Genomic DNA, 6,630 nt, shown 5'->3' with positions numbered 1-6,630 from the left:
TACTTGTCCAACACACAAGGCTAAAGAACAATTAGTATGATATACGTGTTTTTCTACAAGCCAAATGCAAGTCACTTGAGCGTATTTACAATCCTCCTTGCCAATCTTTTGTTACTTTCCCACAAACTATATCTGCAATTCTGTGTATTTGTGTGACTATTCTTGTATCTGTAATTGTGCATATTATAGTATCTGTGATTCTAATTGTGTCTGTAATTATATATATGTATTTTATGCATGTATCTGCAATTGAATGTGTGTCTGTGTCTATAACTACAACGGTGCCTGCGTGTGCTGCTTTTGGATGGGATAGAGTTAATTTTCTTCATGGTAGCTTGTATGGTTGTCCTGGATTTCAGCTAGGATAGAGTTAATTTTCACAAGAAGCTGGCAGGCGACACAGTCAGGACAGCTGACCCAAACCAGCCAAAGAGGGTATTCCATACCATATGACGTCTCATGCTCAGCGTATCAAGGGGGCTGACTGGGGAGGAGGGGCAGCTGCTCTGGGACAGGCTGGGCATCAGACTCTGGGGGTGAGCAAATTGCATTGTGTACCAACCATTTTGTATGTTGCTATAAGTATTGTTGTATTTCTCTCTCCCTTTGTGTTTTTGTATTTCTCTCTCCCTTTGCTGTACTTATCCCAACCCACCAGTTTTACCTTTTTCCTCTGATTCTCTTCCCCATCCCACAGGGGGAAGGAGGGGGGGGTGAGTGAGCAGCCGTGTGGTGCTCAGCTGCTGGCTGGGGCTAAACCACAACAATGGATTTGTAATGACCACAGGATTGATAACATAAGAATGTTTTAGTAATTGCTGCATGCTCACTGTCACGAAAGCTCACAACTGGCCTGTGCTGACCAAGGTGAGAGGCTAGGATGCAAAGTATAGAAACACAAGAGTAAATATTTATTCATGCACATCTGGTGTTACAGCCAAATTGGGGTACTCAGAATGTGGCTCTACACAGGGTTCTTTTACCCTTCGATTTTTCAAACAACTTGACTAAACACTAACAAACACACATGTTACTGATAACTAATCATAGTAAAACTTTGCAAAGCAACTCTAATTTTACAGCATTCTTGCTGCTTGTCTATTTATCCGGATATCCCTGGAGTCACTCTTGCTATAGTTACTGATCTATGGTGCTAGATGATGCTAGGAGGGTTTCAAAGACATGTCAGAGTGTCTAGGATGCTGGTGTTAGCTTGGTTGACCCAGGATATCCTTTATCCTTCTTGGACAGCTCTAAGCTTCCCAGAAGCAAAGTCTTTCTTTCCAGAGCCAGGCGGTTCTTTAGTTTTCCTTAAGCATGAAGAATATCGGAGTGTCCAGTAAAATTCTACTACCTTGTTACATTGAGTGGACAGTGAGGTGGGTAAACAACTGGCTGAATGGCAGAGCCCAGAGGGTTGTGATCAGCAGCACAGAGTCTGGTTGGAAGCCTGTAGCTAGTGGTGTGCCCCAAGGGTCGGTGCTGGGTCTGGTCTTGTTCAACATAGTCATCAGTGACCTGGACAAGGGGACAGGGTGCACTCTCAGAAAATTCGCTGATGATACAGAACTGGGAGGAGTGGTTGACACAGCAGAAGACTGCACTGCCATTCAGCAAGATCTTGACAGACTAGAGAACTGGGCAGAGAGGAACCAAATGAAATTCAACAAGGGCAAGTGTAGGGTCCTACACCTGGGGAGAAATAACCCCAGGCAACAGTACAGGTTAGGAGCTGACCTGCTGGGAAGCAGCACTGCAGAGAAAGACCTGGGAGTCCTGGTGGACAACAAGCTCTCCACGACAAGCAGTGTGCCCTCGTGGCCAAGGCGGCCAATGGTTCCTGGGGTACATTCAGAAGAGCGTGACCAGCAGGTCGAGGGAGGTTCTCCTCCCCCTCTGCTCTGCCCTGGTGAGGCCACATCTGGAGTTCTGTGTCCAGTGCTGGGCTCCCCAGTTCCAGACAGACAGGGAACTGCTGGGGAGAGTCCAGCCGAGGGCTGTGAGGATGAGGAGGGGCCTGGAGCATCTCTGGTATGAGGAAAGGCTGAGAGACCTGGGGCTGGTTAGTCTGGGGAAGAGAAGGCTGAGAGGGGATCTCATCAACACTTATCAATATCTAAAGGGTGGGTGTCTAGAGGAAGGGGCCAGACTCTTCTCAATGGTGCCCAGTGACAGGACAAGGGGCAACGGGCACAAACTGGAGCACAGGAAGTTCCATCTGAACATGAGGAAAAACTTCTTCCCTCTGAGGGTGACCGAGCCCTGGGACAGGCTGCCCAGAGAGGTGGTGGAGTCTCCTTCTCTGGAGAGATTCCAAACCCACTTGGACACCATCCTGTGTGACCTGCTGTGGGTGATCCTGCTCTAGCAGGGGGGCTGGACTACTGGACTAGATGATCTCCAGAGGTCCCTGCCAAACCCTGCTGTTCTGTGATTCTATGAATTGCAGTGTATAATGTGAACTAATGTATATTAATACACTCTCATACTCTGAGGACTGATTGTTATAATAGGTAAGGAAGGGGATTTTTCTTAATATTTCCTCCTTTTCTTTTGACTGTAAAGGTCACATTATATTATCCATGATTTAATACTAAGTTGAGTGCATAAGGTGATACAACACTGCAAAACACACATAAAATTACAAAGGAAAATAAAACATCAAATACAACAACCAAATACTTTTTAGTTCACAATCATATACCCAAGTCTGGGAGCCAAGAGGTTACGCACACAAATAGATTTAGGGGAGATGCCTGTCTTACTTCGTGTAATACTTTGTGTAATACATGTGTCTTTATCTTGTTTATATCAGTTTTATTTCTCTGGTCTGGATTTTCATAAAACCAGCAAGTATTAATCAATAATGCACATACTCTGTCCTGTGCTGCTCATAGGTTGTCTAAGGCTAATTGAGTCTCTATTACCATTTGTGTTAATAATTTGATTTCCTTTCATATGGCACTAAAATACTATCTGCTCTTCCATTAATGTCTTTTTTCTAATTCTGTCACCACATTTGCAGTCGCTCTTTGTAGTTCCGCAACCCCTCTAACCATGGGATAAAAGCTCTTACATCAGGTGGAACTTAGTGCCACACTCTATCAGAGGGTTTTCACTCTTTTTCTCATATAGATATCAGTAGTTAGGAGCTACAGAGACAGAAGAGATAATGGTTCTAATCTGTATGGATGGTATTAGTGCACCTAGAATACACTTCCCATCCGAGGTTGGTTGAATGTCCTTTCTCCACATAGCCAATATTGCCCAGGTAGTTGTGTCAATAGAGTAGTATAATTTTCAGATGAATCTTAATCATGTAAACTAGTTCCCATAAAAGGGTTTGCATGTGCTGGATCCCAATATGGTGACACATTTTTTGCTATGAGAATCAGGTATTGCTTAGGTAAAATGAGAAGATTTTCTGCACCACGTTCCCTGGCAGTCTTTGGTTGCATCATACCTTTTCCAAGAGTCAATTTCTTCACCAGGAAGAGTCAAACCTATCTTTTCAGGAGCAGACAACACCAGATTGGACCACCAGACTGCCTGTAAGCCTGGTAAACCACCAGCTGGTGGCTGTAGTGCTGTGGCTTTAGTGGCGATGGGCACCAGACCATTTCCTATTTCTTCTTTTGTCCTTTCTCCAGTATCAGCTGACTGAAGAATGATAGCTCGTTTCTTTGGCAATTGCGGAGTTTTTAATAGTTCAGTACTTACTCGCATTAGAAGTTATAAACCCACGCTGCTTCCTTAACTGTCCAGTGGCATGGTACACTCTAAATGCATGCCGAGAATCAGTATAAATATATACACTCTTTGGACAGTTGGCAAGTCTTTGTTACTACGATCAATTCTGCTGCTTGAGCACACACTGAGTGGTCAAGTCTCCACTACTTTATTTTCAGTAGTTACTGAAAAACCTGTAACCCAGTTACTGTTCAAATAACATGACTCATCTACACGTACTTCAAGATCAGGCTCTGGAAATGACACACCTGTTAAATATTTTTACTCTTTTTGACTTCACAGGTTGTTACCACACAATCGTGATGTGAAGTTTCTTCCCTAGGTGGTGGGATTACAGAATCACAGACTGGCAGGGGCTGGAAGGGACCTTCGGAGATCATCTAGTCCAACCCCCCCTGCTTGGAACCTCTGGTTCCTCTCCACCCCACAAAAGTTGCAGCGTTCCGTGTATTACATCGCTTAACTTTTATGCTTTCTGCCAATAACAGAATCAGCAGATAGTGATGCATTCGCTGTGCTGACAGTCCTGGGTAAGGCGCTGTGACAGCAGCATTTCAATTTCTTGTGGTCCCACTAGAGGGGAGCCAAGCATCACGTTTTCATTTGTTCAACTAGGAGTGCTGTAACAGCTGTCTGTCCTAGGGACACAAATAAAGGATACTTGAGCTGCCAGACCAGACTGGTTTGGGCTGGGATAGTTTAAATTTCTTCATGTACAAACAAGGTAAGTGACTTACCATAGTCTGGCAATCTCAAGGCAGGTGCAGTCGTTAATGCTTGCTTTCAAAGCTCAAATGCCTTTACCTTAACTGTTGTCCAGTGAAGGGGTTCCTCAGCTTCTTGAGCAGTAGGTCTGTACCAGTGGTTTTGCCATTGCCCAAGAAGCAGCTCTCCGGGGTCAGCTCCTGAAAGGGCTTTTGTTTTAAGTAAATGGTTGAGGAAGAATTTGAATGGCTTTAATACAGACTTCAGGTGAATGACAGTCCCCTGGTTGGAGAATGGAACCCAAATATTTTATACTTCTGTTACAAAAAATTGTAACTTATGTGGCAATGCCTTCTCAGCGAAGGCAAAGAGTAAGGTATGGATGTCAGCTATGCAAGATTCCTTGGCTACCAAAAAATTATCAACAGATTTTATCAAAATGTATCTGTTTTTAAACACAGCATCCTGCAAATCTTTTACTAAGTTTTTTAGGAGAAAAATAAGGGAAGACCCAGAAAAGCCGTGAGGAAGCCTTGTCCGCAGTCACTGTATCTTCACTCAAGTAAATGTGAAAAGGTATTCAGAGTCCAGATGAATAGGTGTACTGATTTAAGTTGGAAAAAGTTGCCCCCAGTATCTTTTAGACAGGAGTAATTATGTTCATCAATCAAAAGGTTTAAGACTGGATTCTCACAAAAGGGGGAAAATTCTTTGCTCAGGAGCTTGCAAGGCTCATTGACAGAGCTTTAAACTAGGCTTGAAGGGGGAGGGAGACAACATCAGGCTTGCCTGCGACAAGCCGTGAGCTGATACACCAAGGTCAGAGGGACACGGTGCTAATGAGGGCCCTCATGCTGGACACACTGCAGCACACTTAAGGTCTTACAGAGATGAGCCAGGGGCCCCTGATGCAACAGAAGCCAACAGGGAAACACCAGTGAAGTACCTCAAAGGCATTCCAGGCACTCCAGCCGGTCAGGTAGCTTCATCGGGGGCCCAACTGAAATGCCTCTGTACAAATGCACATGGCATGGAGAATTAAAAAAAGAGGAGTTAGAGACGTGCGCACACCTGCAGGGCTGTGACCTCATCAGCATCACAGAGAAGTGGTGGGAAGGCTTCTGTGACTGGAGTGTTGGGATGGAAGGATACAGGCTCTTTAGGAAGGACAGGCAGGGCAGATGAGGAGGGGGTGTCACCCTCTATGTCAGTGACCAGCTGGAACTCTGCCTGGGGATGGGTGAGGAGCCACCGAGAGCTTGTGGGTCAGGATTAAAAGGAGGGAAGGGATGGGGACACTACAGTGGGGGTCTGCTACAGGCCACCTGACCAGGGAGGCTGAGTATATGAGGCCCTTTATAGACAAATAGGAGCAAACTCAGGTTCACAAGCCCAGGTCCTCATGGGGGACTTCAATCACCCTGCTATCTGCTGGATGGACAATGCAGCAGGGCATAAGCAATCGGGGAGGTTCCTAGAATGTGTCAATGATAACTTCCTTCTCAAAGTGATAGAGGAGCCAACAGGGAGAGGTGCCATGCTGGACCTTGTTCTCACCAACAAGGAGGGGCTGATGGGGAATATGAAGTTCAAGGACAGCCTTGGATGCAGTGACCATGAAATGGTGGAGTTCCAGATCTGTCCAGAGGGACCTTAACAGGCTTGAGAGGTGGGCCCATGAGAACCACATGAAGCTCTGCAAGACCAAGTGCAAGGTCCTACATATGGGTCGGGGCAATCCCAAACACAACTACAGGCTGGACAGAGACTGGATGGACAGCAGCCCTGAGGAGAAGGACTTGGGGTGGTGGCTGATGAAAAGCTCAACATGAGCCAGCAATGTGCACTTGCAGCCCAGAAAGCCAACAGTGTCCTTGGCTACATCCAAAGCAGCATGAGCAGCAAGTCAAGGGAAGGGATTCTGCCCCTCTACTCCGCTCTGGTGAGAACAGTGCCCAGTTGCAGGGTTCTGGGCACTTCAAGTCTCCCACTTGGCAAGTGGAATACCCCTCCTTCGAAGAGGCGCCTTCCCTGTACACCCTCCCACGTCGGCTGCCGTGCAAACTGCAAACTGCCAGGAGACAGTTTAGTCAGGGACCTATTTGTACTCTGTGTCACTTCTCTCTGGGTCACGTGTTCTGGGTGCTGGTCCAGGCACCTCTGTTCCACGGATGT

This window comes from Balearica regulorum, chromosome 13, assembly GCF_011004875.1.
Source record: "Balearica regulorum gibbericeps isolate bBalReg1 chromosome 13, bBalReg1.pri, whole genome shotgun sequence".
Taxonomy (NCBI): Eukaryota; Metazoa; Chordata; class Aves; order Gruiformes; family Gruidae; genus Balearica; species Balearica regulorum.
This window is presented reverse-complemented; position numbering follows the sequence as displayed.